At 38.0% G+C, this 10,974-nt stretch overlaps 1 protein-coding gene across 1 annotated transcript in view; it reads right to left on the reverse strand.

The window, feature by feature from the left end:
- Kdm6a (lysine (K)-specific demethylase 6A) overlaps positions 1-10,974 on the reverse strand; it is a 202,156-nt gene that overhangs the window by 151,700 nt on the left and 39,482 nt on the right. The gene's annotated exons all lie outside the window — the stretch shown is intronic.

Below are 10,974 nucleotides of genomic sequence, written 5' to 3' on the forward strand. Positions count from 1 at the left end.
AAAAAGCCGGAAGTGGCACTGTGGCTCAAGTGGTAGAGCATTAGCCTTGAGCTGAAGAGCTGAAGGACAGCGCCCAGGCCCAGAGTTCAGGACCCATGACCGGAAAAAAAAAAAAAAAAAATACTATTCTCACAGAACTACATTATTGAAATAAAACTACGCAATTGTATCAGGAAAGAGAACTTCCATAATTAGTTCCTCACAATACATTCCCAAACACTAGCCCACCCCATCTCTACCTATCTCCATACCAACTACCAAGAAGAAAAGCAACACATAAGATCTCCTTTTTTATGTTGTGAGCAGTAGTAAAAAACAGGTAGATTATTGCACCCCAAGGCAGGAAGTAGGGGCTTGTATGTCATATAACACAAAGCTGACCAGTAAGTATGTTCCTGGCCTTTCTAAAAACTAATAAACTTGTCAATTATTACCCAAGAAACAGTTCAAGGGCTAAGGCTGTGTCTCAAGTGGTAGAGTGCCTGATGAAAAAGCAGTGGGTCTTGGTTCAAAACCCAGTATTTGTAATAAGAGAGAGAGAGAGAGAGAGAGAGAGGAAGAAAAGGAAGGACGGAAGGAAAGAAGGAAGGAAGGAAGGAAGGAAGGAAGGAAGGAAGGAAGGAAGGAAGGAAGGAAAGAAGGAAGGACTTCAGGTTTCAGTGATGGTCAACATGATGTCCAGCTAACAATCTTAGAAATTTCGTTTATTCTAGGGCTAGGAAGGTGGCTCAGTGGTAGAGTGCTTGCCTTGCATGCATGAGGCCCTGGGTTCAATTCCTCAGCACCACATAAGCAGAAAAAACTGAAAGTGGCACTGTGGCTCAAGTGGTAGAGCGCTAGCCTTGAGCTGAAGAGCTGAAGGACAGCGCCCAGGCCCAGAGTTCAAGCCCCACAACCAAAAAAAAAAAAAGAAAAAGAAATTTTGTTTATAGGGTTTGAAATACCTGCCAGGGTCACCTGGTGGAAAAAAATGGTACTAATGACAAAAAAGGATGTGATCATATCAAGCTGAATTCATATATCTATTCCATTCACATTATATTTGGGAGTTTTAATATTTTTGAATTGTACTAGCTCATCTTCATTTTTATAGTAGTCTATTATTTAAATGATTTATTATTCTTTAAAAAAATCTGTTCTTGACTCTTACCATTCCTTAGAAAAAATAGCCTTGATCCTTTATTTAAAATAAAGAGGAGCAAGAAAGTATGGTAATCATAAAAAACAACCATCATGGGCTGAAGTACACAGCTAGTGATATGAGTGTTTCATGTGTATGAGGCCTGGGTTAGATCTTGGGTTTTTTTTTGGGGGGGGGGTGTTGTTTTTGTTTTTTGGTAAGTCATGGGGCTTGAACTTTGGGCTTGAGCGCTGTCCCTGCGCTCTTCAGCTCCAGGCAAGCTCTCTACCGCTTGAGCCACAGTGCCACTTCCAGTTTTCTAGGGGTTTACTGGAGATAAAGTCTCTCAGAGTTTCCTGCCCAGGTTGGCTTTGAACCGCGATCTTTAGATCTCAGCCTCCTGAGTAGCTAGGATTACAGGCGTGAGCCACCGGCGCCCAGCTTCTGGGTTAGATCTTGAGAACTGAAAAAAGTACGAAAGACACATAGCCACACAATTAAACTAAACTCAAACAGCTAAGCTCCTATATTCAAAACCCACCTATGGCATGGATGGATGTGGGGGGAGGCTAATATATGATGATAATAACAAAATATAGTGTGGTATGTGTATATATCCCCAAAATGTTGGAAACTGCTTTACCTTATACTTCCTTGTATCCTCCAAACAATACCTTCTTAAGTTACCTAGTGATTTTTTTTGTCTTGCTAGTATTTTTGTCAAATAAATAGCCAAATTCAGCTGCAAAAAAGCAAGTTAGGTATACTATCTCAGTAAGTTGCTTCTTTACTACTAAATGAACAACTTTAATCATAAACACACATTGGCCAAATAAAAATTCTATCTCTGCACATGGGCTTCCAACATTAAAAAAAACACACACAACATTTTGTACAATAGCTAACTTTTCCAAATGTCACAAAGAAAATTATTTTCTCTGCAACATTGTATAGATGATATATATTTATGTACACTGCTTATAGTCTCATTCAAATCAAGTGTGCAAGTTATGCCTTAAATACCCTTTAAAATAATGTAGTTTAAAATCTGGAGATATGGGGGGCTTTTATGAGAAAAGGTCAGAGTGACCAGTGACCCTGTGACTTCTTATATAAAGTAGTAGACATTACAACCCTTCTTTTTGTAACCTGCATCTACCACACCTTTTGTTTATTGTTATGGTTTGAGTGTGTTTTCCAAGGATTCATGTGTTGGAAACTTGGTTCCACAGGACATGTTTGATAGTGATGTTGAGGTGTGGTGTGGAAATTTGAAGTAGTAAAGCCTAGTGGGTGGTAGTTTGGTCTTCTGGTGTAAAATTCTCTTTGAAGATTAAGTAGTTCCCATGGGACCTGAATTCTCAGAATTGTTATAAGAAAGCAAGTCTGATTTCTGACGCACTCTCTGGCTTCCTGTCATACCATGTGATCCCTCTTCTCTTGTACATGTTTTCCCCATTACAACACCACTCAGCATGATACTACCAGAGCTGGTACCACGCCTGTGAAGCTTTAAAAAAATAATAATAATAATAAATAAAACTCTTCTCTTTATAAGGACCCAGCCTCAAGTATTTCATTTCAGCAATAGAAACAGTAACACTTATAGAAAGGGAAAAAAAAATCTTACAGCAAGCTTTCTCCCTGTCATTTCAAAAGACGCATGTACGAAGAAAGCCTATCTGAAGCAAAACTATGTCGACCATGACTTTATGGCAAAGACCTACCTAAAACACTTTTTGTATCCTAGAAAAATATGCAGTTCCAATTATCTCTGATAGCAAAGTACGCATTATTTCACTTATAAATGTTCTAAATAAATTCACAAAGTAGCAAATGCTTCAGATTGCATGAAAGAGTAAAAGAAATATTAATGCACATGAACTTCAGTAAAAATAATCTGCTTTAAATTCTATAATTTCTCTTTTTTTGGGGGGGGTTGGTTATGGGGCTTAAACTCAGGGCTTAGATGTAATCCTTGAGCTCTTCTGCTCAAGTTAAATGTACTACTTTGAGCTACAGCTCCACTTCCAGTATTCTGGTGATTAATTGGAGATAAAGAGTCTCATGGACTTTCCTGCCCCAGCTGGCTTCAAACCATAACCCTCAGATCTCAGCCTCCTAAGTAGGGAGGATTACAGGTGTGAGCCACCAATATCCAGCTAGTACAGGTCTTTATGCATAATTTTATAACTTGTTTTACAATATGTTAACTTTTTACCACATCATAACAAAAAGATCCATTTCACAATTAGCATCTGCATGGCATTTTATTAAAGTTACTATTTCCCTATGAATATGTTAGCAGATTTATATTACTTTAAACCAAATTCCTCTAAACCAAACCACCACAAGTTGTATAGTTCATTTTCAATGTAGTGTCTAGTGAAGTAAAGGAAGGATTTTTTTTTCTTTTTCTTTTTTGGTCCGGTCATGGGGCCTGAACTCTGGGCCTGGGCACTGTCCCTCAGCTCTTCAGCTCAAGGCTAGTGCTCTACCACTTGAGTCACAGCTCCACTTCCGGCTTTTTTCTTTTTGCTTATGTGGTGCTGAGGAATCGAACTCAGGCATGCAAGGCAAGCGCTCTACCACTGAGCCACCTTCCCAGCCCAAGGAAGGATTTTTGAAAGGTAAGGTTTTGTGTTATTCCAAAATGGAAGAATTAAAAGACATCTCATATTGTTCAAGAAAGTAGCAGAGGGTGTAACTATGTTTTGATATTGCTTGTACAATGTCAAATCTCTTCAGGCTTTTAATGATCTTCAAACTAGCCAATTGTGAGCAGATTGTGAACCTGAGCTCAGCCAACTCTAGCAGAGGTGCAGGGCCTGCTGTGTTAGGGATAAAAAGGGGGCAGCCTTCCTGCTCTATGTGCTTGCTTGCCAGATTTTTGGCTGATAGCCCACACTTCTGCACAAGTAAACTTTGTCTTGCCGAGTTTTTTTTGAGTTTGTGTCCTTATGCCTATGCAACACCTCAACATCCTGAGCTATATTGATCAAGGGGCTAACACTTAAGGCCAAGGACATGGCACTACACAAAGTTCTTAATGTGAATGTGAAAATTAAGAGTAGCATGGGAAGGTGCAATTGGAGGCAACCCAGGTAGAGAGAATACTACAGAACTTTTTTGAATTAAAGACAAGCATGACCTATAATCCTAGCTATTTGGAGGCTAAGATCAAGAGGATTCCAAGGTAGCCCATGCAGAGAAGTTCTTAAGACCCCATCTCCATTAAAAGCAAAATGCCAGACTGGAGGCATGGCTCAAGGCATAGAGCTAGTTGTAAGCAAACAATCCTCAATAAAGACAGCAGTAGTAGTACACACCTGTAATAACTCTGGAAGCTGAGGGAGAAGGGTTTTGAAGACCCACAAAAGCCTAGGCTACATAAGTTTAAGGCCAGCATGAGCTACATAGCAAGATCCTGTCTCAAAAACATAAAAAGAGCATGGGATACAGCTTAGTAGATACAGCATGCTTATCTAGCATTCTCAAGGCCCTCAGAAACATCTCCAGCATACATTCAGGGAAGGGGAATCATATACACAAAGCAATCTAAAACAAATCTGGTGTGAACTTTAGTGCTGGGTCTTCTTCATCCATAGGACAGAATGCACATGCACAAAGCCTGGAGTTCACACAAGAAGGCAGTCAAGATCCCTTCTTCAATAACTCTGAGACCATCAATTTCAGCTTAAACTAAAAGAGGCTGAAACAATGTTATACATTATTTTTAAATTGACCTTGAAGAACAAGGAAAACTGTCCATCCCAGGTGGCAATGAGAGAAAACTAAAATTTTAATGTTTAAACCATATCAAATTCACTCTAAATAAAATACATAATCAGCAGACAAGAATTAAACTAGCATGGTCTCACTAACAATCTCATGTGCAAGCCAAAATCAAACACATTACTATCATACCATAGGTCTAATAGAAATTATATAATTTCAAAGAAAACAAACTCCACTATTATCTGGGAAGATGAACAAAGAAGAGCAAAGTTGATCAATACATGGTTATATTAAAACAAATATTTAATGTAATATTTTAATCACAACAAATGTGAATAGAATATACTAGGGAGCAAGGGAAAAAATAGGCAAGTCACAAACTAGAAGAATATACTTTCAACAAGGCATATATGTTCAAAATACATGAAAGGATACTAATGAGGAAAATTTGCCCTGCAAACAAGAAGGAAAAAAAAAAGAAAAAGAAAAAAAAATTCTTTGCTGATTAGTAGAAATCAAGAGACAAATAGTAGCTTTGCTCCTTAGGTGTTTCACAGGGGCCTTGTTTACTTAAGCCATTAGACAAACCATTAGACAGCTGACCCTCTTGCAGTCTATGACAATGAATTTATTTTTATTTGAAGTGAAAGGGTAAAAATAATTATATCAAAAGAAATTCAAGGGGCTGGGAAGGTGGCTCAGTGGTAAAGCGCTTGCCTTGCATGCCTGAGGCCCTGGGTTTAATTCCTCAGCACCACATAAGCAAAAAGAAAAAAGCCGGAAGTGGCGCTGTGGCTCAAGTGGTAGAGCGCTAGCCTTGAGCTGAAGAGCTGAGGGACAGCGCCCAGGCCCAGAGTTCAGGCCCCACGACCGGAACCAAAAAGAAAAAAGAAAAGAAATTCAATATTTCTCATTACTAACCATTTTTTTAATGATCTGCTCTACTAATTTGCAAAAGCTCATCTCAAAAAGCAATTCTTAAAATTTTCTTAACAATGGTAGCTCAGACTTGTAATTCTAAATACTCAGGAAGCTGGATGTGAGGGTTGTGGTTTGAAGCCAGTCCAGGCAAGAAAGTCCATGAGATTTATGTCCAATTAACCACCAAAAAGCCCAAAATAGCTCTACATAAATTGGTGTAGCTCAAATGGCAGGGCGCTCACCTTGAGCAAAAAAACTCAGGGAAGGACTAGCATGTGCGCGTGCACACACGCGTACGCACGCACACACACGTGTACGCACGCACACACACACCACTTATTCATGGATAATTTCCAAATACCGTATTCAAATATTTTCATATAAAATATGAAAACTGATCATCTGAAATACGATTTTAACTTGTCTCCAAGCTCATATTGTGATTTCTATTTTAAATGAAAGAAATATCAACTAATTAGTCTTTGAAAAAAAACTTAAATATAGCTTTTCCACATGAGACATACATTTGGATTACTAAAGGGATATTCTTCTTGATATCTCAGTCTTCCATTCTACAAGGAATTCTAAGGTTTAAAATTCTGAAGTCTCTCTAAACTTTCAGATTTTGAGGTGGTTAATTGGAGTCTCAGGGACTTTCCTGCCCAGGGTAGCTTTGAATCATGATCCTCAGATTTCAGCCTCCTGAATAGCTAGGATTACAGGCATGAGCCACCAATTGCCCAGCTGCTACCCAACTACTTAAATACACCCCCAAATACAGACTAGAGACAAAGCAAAAGAAGCAGATTATTGGCCTGAATTAAGAGGGAAATTGCTAGCAAAGAGAGTAACTGTGCTTCAGGCAGGGGTTAATACTGTTACCACCTTGGTGTAGAACAAGAGTGTGCATTGGTGGTGATTACTCACAAGGTAGAACCCACCCAAGTGGTTTGTCTCCTTGTCTGCCAAGCAAAAAGATAGGAACTCCCTAGTGAAAGACAGACTAGGCCTATCAGAAGATGTGCACCAAGCACCACTGTTGCCTTCACACAGGTTCACTCAGAAAACAAAGTAGCTCTAGCTAAATTGGTGTAGGCTATCAAATTAAATTACAGAACAGATACAATGGGAGCAATAATTGGTGTTCTCAGCCCAAAGTCTTTAGTTTGAATTGCCAGGCCAGATAAAAAGGCAAAGGCTATAACCTGCCACTAAACTGGGGTTAAATGTACACTGCTAAGATTTTTATGTACAAAAACAAAAAAACTAAAGAAAAAACATACCTTTCATGAAATAGCACCAAAAAAAATTGTTTCATTAAATGCCAACCCTTCAGTACACATTATTTTAATTCTCTGTATGATAAAAGGAGAATTTCACTTAAAGCATTTTTGTTTCATACAGAAGTGCAACAGTATCAGTATATGGAGTGAAATTGAGTTAGTTTCTTTTTTTTAAGTAACAATATTTTTACTCAAAAGAATGACTGCCAAACTATGTTTTCCAGACTTGGGTATTTAGAAGACATTGTATCAAATGAACAAAACTAGTCTGTCATTCAAAGAAAGTAGCTATTTGTTGCTCATAATTAAATTTAAGATTTCAAACAAAAGTCACAATTTTGGAAGTCATGTATCTACCACTGCTGTGAGTTTGATGGTTTCTCAAAACTTAGAAGGTTGTCTTAGGAGACTGCTGGTGGTATTAACAAATGTTTAATTTTTGTCCAGTTAGTGTTGGGGTCAAATTCAATACCTCACAACATATTGGGTAATCACTCTATCACTGAGCTCAGTCCCCAGCCCTGAATACAATTATTTGATACTATATAATGAAATATGCTGACGTTTGGAATGACTTAAAAGTACTTTCTTGCTTGCTCCTTCTTTCCTGTTCATTCAACTCCTCCACACCAAGTATAACCATCTTTATTTATTATGCTTGAAAAAAAATTAAAAACCTCCTCTCTATTATTCAGGGTAACAGCAGTATTATTATACAGTTATAAAACATGTGTCTTACAATGCTATATCCTCATCAAAATAAGATCTACGTAAATTATGAAATTATCAGTAAATTATGAAAGGCCATTGAACAAGTTATAGTAATCATCTATGATGCATTTTAAGTATATTTTAATACGCATATCTATAGATATGTTTCTTTGGAGGAGGCTGTTGTCCTGAATTATCTGGTTGTATCCTAAATGTACACAAGTATTCTTTCATGAGAGAGGGCAAGAGCTTTCAAGAAAGAAGGTTTAAATAGACAGTAATATGACCAAATGTCAAAAAGTAGAAAGAGGACAAGAACTTACTCTCCACTAAAGCCTCTGGATGACCTTGCCAACACTTTTAATTTCACACATTCTCACCTCCAAACTGTGGCAGAATAAAATGTTTTCAACTATCTATTCTGTGGCAATATGTTGTAGCAGCCATAGGAAACTAATAAAACAAAATAGTTCTGCAGCTATCCATATGCCTGAGTTGCCACTCACACATCAAAAAACTATTCTGGATTACTATAGATTACCACAGAAGACCATTACCTGATGTTAGTCCATTAGAGTGCTGTTTCCTGCCAACTACCCTTCTCTGTAAATATTACACCAAATGTGACCTAATCAAGGGTTGATTGTCTGAATGATTGCTGCGCCTCAGGCTTTCCAATGTGCAGTTACTAATGATACTGATATTGTCACTATATCCAAATGTTTCACCATTTTTAATGCCTTAAATACTAAGTACAGTAGATTTTAAAAGAAAAAAAAAAGGCTGGGAAGGTGGCTCAGTGGTAGAGTGCTTGCCTTGCATGCATGAGGCCCTGTGTTAGATTCCTCAGCACCACATAAGCAGAAAAAAACCGGAAGTGGTGCTATGGCTCAAGTGGTAGAGGGCTAGCCTTAAGGTGAAGAGCTGAAGGACAGCGCCCAGGCCCAGAGAGTTCAGGCCCCACGACCGACAAAAAAAAAAAAAAAGAAAAAAGGTATGAGCTCTGGGACCTGTCAACTAGGTCTTAGATTTTAGCTTCATAGTGTGGCCATAAGCTCTGTAAAATGGGATATTTTATACCAACTACCCTGTAAAATTGCTTAAGAATCAAATGAGTCAACCATGATTTAATATTCCAAGCAAAAATTAGAATTTTGGAAAATGTGTATCTGGCACAATTACAAACTTTATAAACTACAACTTATCAATTCCTAAATCATACTTTGTCACAAAGTGCTGTTTCATTAAAATTCTAAAGTTAATTTGTTTGGCTGTACATTGTATTCTATTTGGAATATTTTACACACACACACACACACACACACACACACACAGTCTCTCTCCATCCACCCCCACTCCCCCGGCCTTCAGGTTTGCACTCAGGTCCTGGACACTGCCCCTCCCTAAGCTTCTTTTGCTCAAGGCTACCACATGAACCACACTGCCACTTCTGGCTTTATTTCTGTTTATGTGGTAGTGAGGAATTGAACCTAGGGCTTAATGCCTATTAGGCAAGCACTCTACCACTAAGCCACATTCCCAGCCCATAAACTATGATGATGATGATGATGATGATGATGATGATGATGATGTCAGTGATGGGGCTTGAACTCAGGAGCTGGGCACTGCCTGAGTTCTTTTGCTCAAGAATAGTGTTGTACCACTTTGAGCCACAGTGCCACTTCCTTTCTCATTCTTGATGTTTATCTATACTTCTCTTTGCCCCCTCCCTAAGCCTTAGTTGAGGTACATGTACTTTGTGCTTTCCAAATGAACTAATGGATTTATGAGGACATTTTAAATGCTGTACCATAAATCATTCAGAATAGGATTGTGCATATGTGTTACTGTATATGTATGACTTTACTATAGAACATCACCTCTTCTTTGCAACATTTTATTAAGTGACTACAGGGGGAAAACAACAGAGCACTACTTGTCAACCAAAGAAGAATAATTTAACTAAACACTATGTTGAAAATTAACTATAAGCTGGTAGGTGGCAATGGGAGGGAAAAACTGGAAGAATAAGGGAAGGGGGTGACATTATCCAATAAGAAATATACTCTTGACCTGACTTATATAACTGTAACCCCTCTGTACATCACCTTTAGAATGGCAATAAAAAATTAAAAAATTTTTTAAAAATTTTAAAAACGTCAGAGCTTCCATGATATGACACCACCAACTACTCTTACCAAATCCTTTTGTCTCTAGACATCACTTTCAATTTCACACTTTCTTACCTCCAAACTGTGGCAGAATAAACTTGACATCTACATAGGATCTACTGTTGTATAGTAAGAATAGACAGATTTTATATTTTTAAAAAAATTTTAAAAGACCAGATTACACGCAAGATGACTCACCCTAAAAGAGATTAGAAGAGTAAAAAAATAGTGACTTCCAAATTTTCGAGGAAAATTATTTCAGGCTATACTGGACAAACTCTCAATCAAGGAGATAGAACAGAAAACAAATAAGGCATCTAAGAACTTGAGACAAGAGTTTAAGTCCTGCTCCTTCTAAAGATGATAGAAAGCCAAACAAAAAATAAAGGAAAGAAACGGAGGACCTGGAAAGACTAAGAACAATTTGTTGTTGGAACTGATAAGTTTAAAAATGAAAATTAGGAAGGAAAAGGTATCCAGAAACACTTTTACAACTGTTTCACAACTTTTAATAGGAACCTATCAACGGCCATACTGATAAAGTAAACATTGTTTCTTAATCAAAGACTGGAAGGACAAACAAAAGAGAAAAGGTCAAGTTTATACCCACTAACAAAAAGTCAACGGCAAGTAAATTAAAAAGTGAAATAGTACTATCAGCATATTGTTAGAAACATACAGGTAAGCACCAAAACAACAGTATGGATTAGAGGTGCTATGTCTTAGAAATAGAGAAGACTTATTTATCATAATAAGATGTGTTTTTAAATTGAATAATTAATTTAAAATAAAAGCCAAGCCAGTGGCATGCCTTATAATTCTAGCTACTCAGGAGAGTGAGATCTGAGGATTGTGGTTCCAGGCCAGCCTGGGAAGGAAAGTCTGTGAATGTCTAATCTATAATTAACCATCAAAAAAGCCAGAAGATGAGGCGTTGCTCAAGTAGCAAAGGTTTGGGGCGGGGGGGGGAGCAGTGGGAGGGAAAGCTCAAGGACAGAGCCCAGGCTCTGTTCAAGCCCCAGGACAGGGA

Source organism: Dipodomys ordii, unplaced genomic scaffold (genome assembly GCF_000151885.1).
Source record: "Dipodomys ordii isolate 6190 unplaced genomic scaffold, Dord_2.0 Scaffold134, whole genome shotgun sequence".
NCBI lineage: Eukaryota > Metazoa > Chordata > Mammalia > Rodentia > Heteromyidae > Dipodomys > Dipodomys ordii.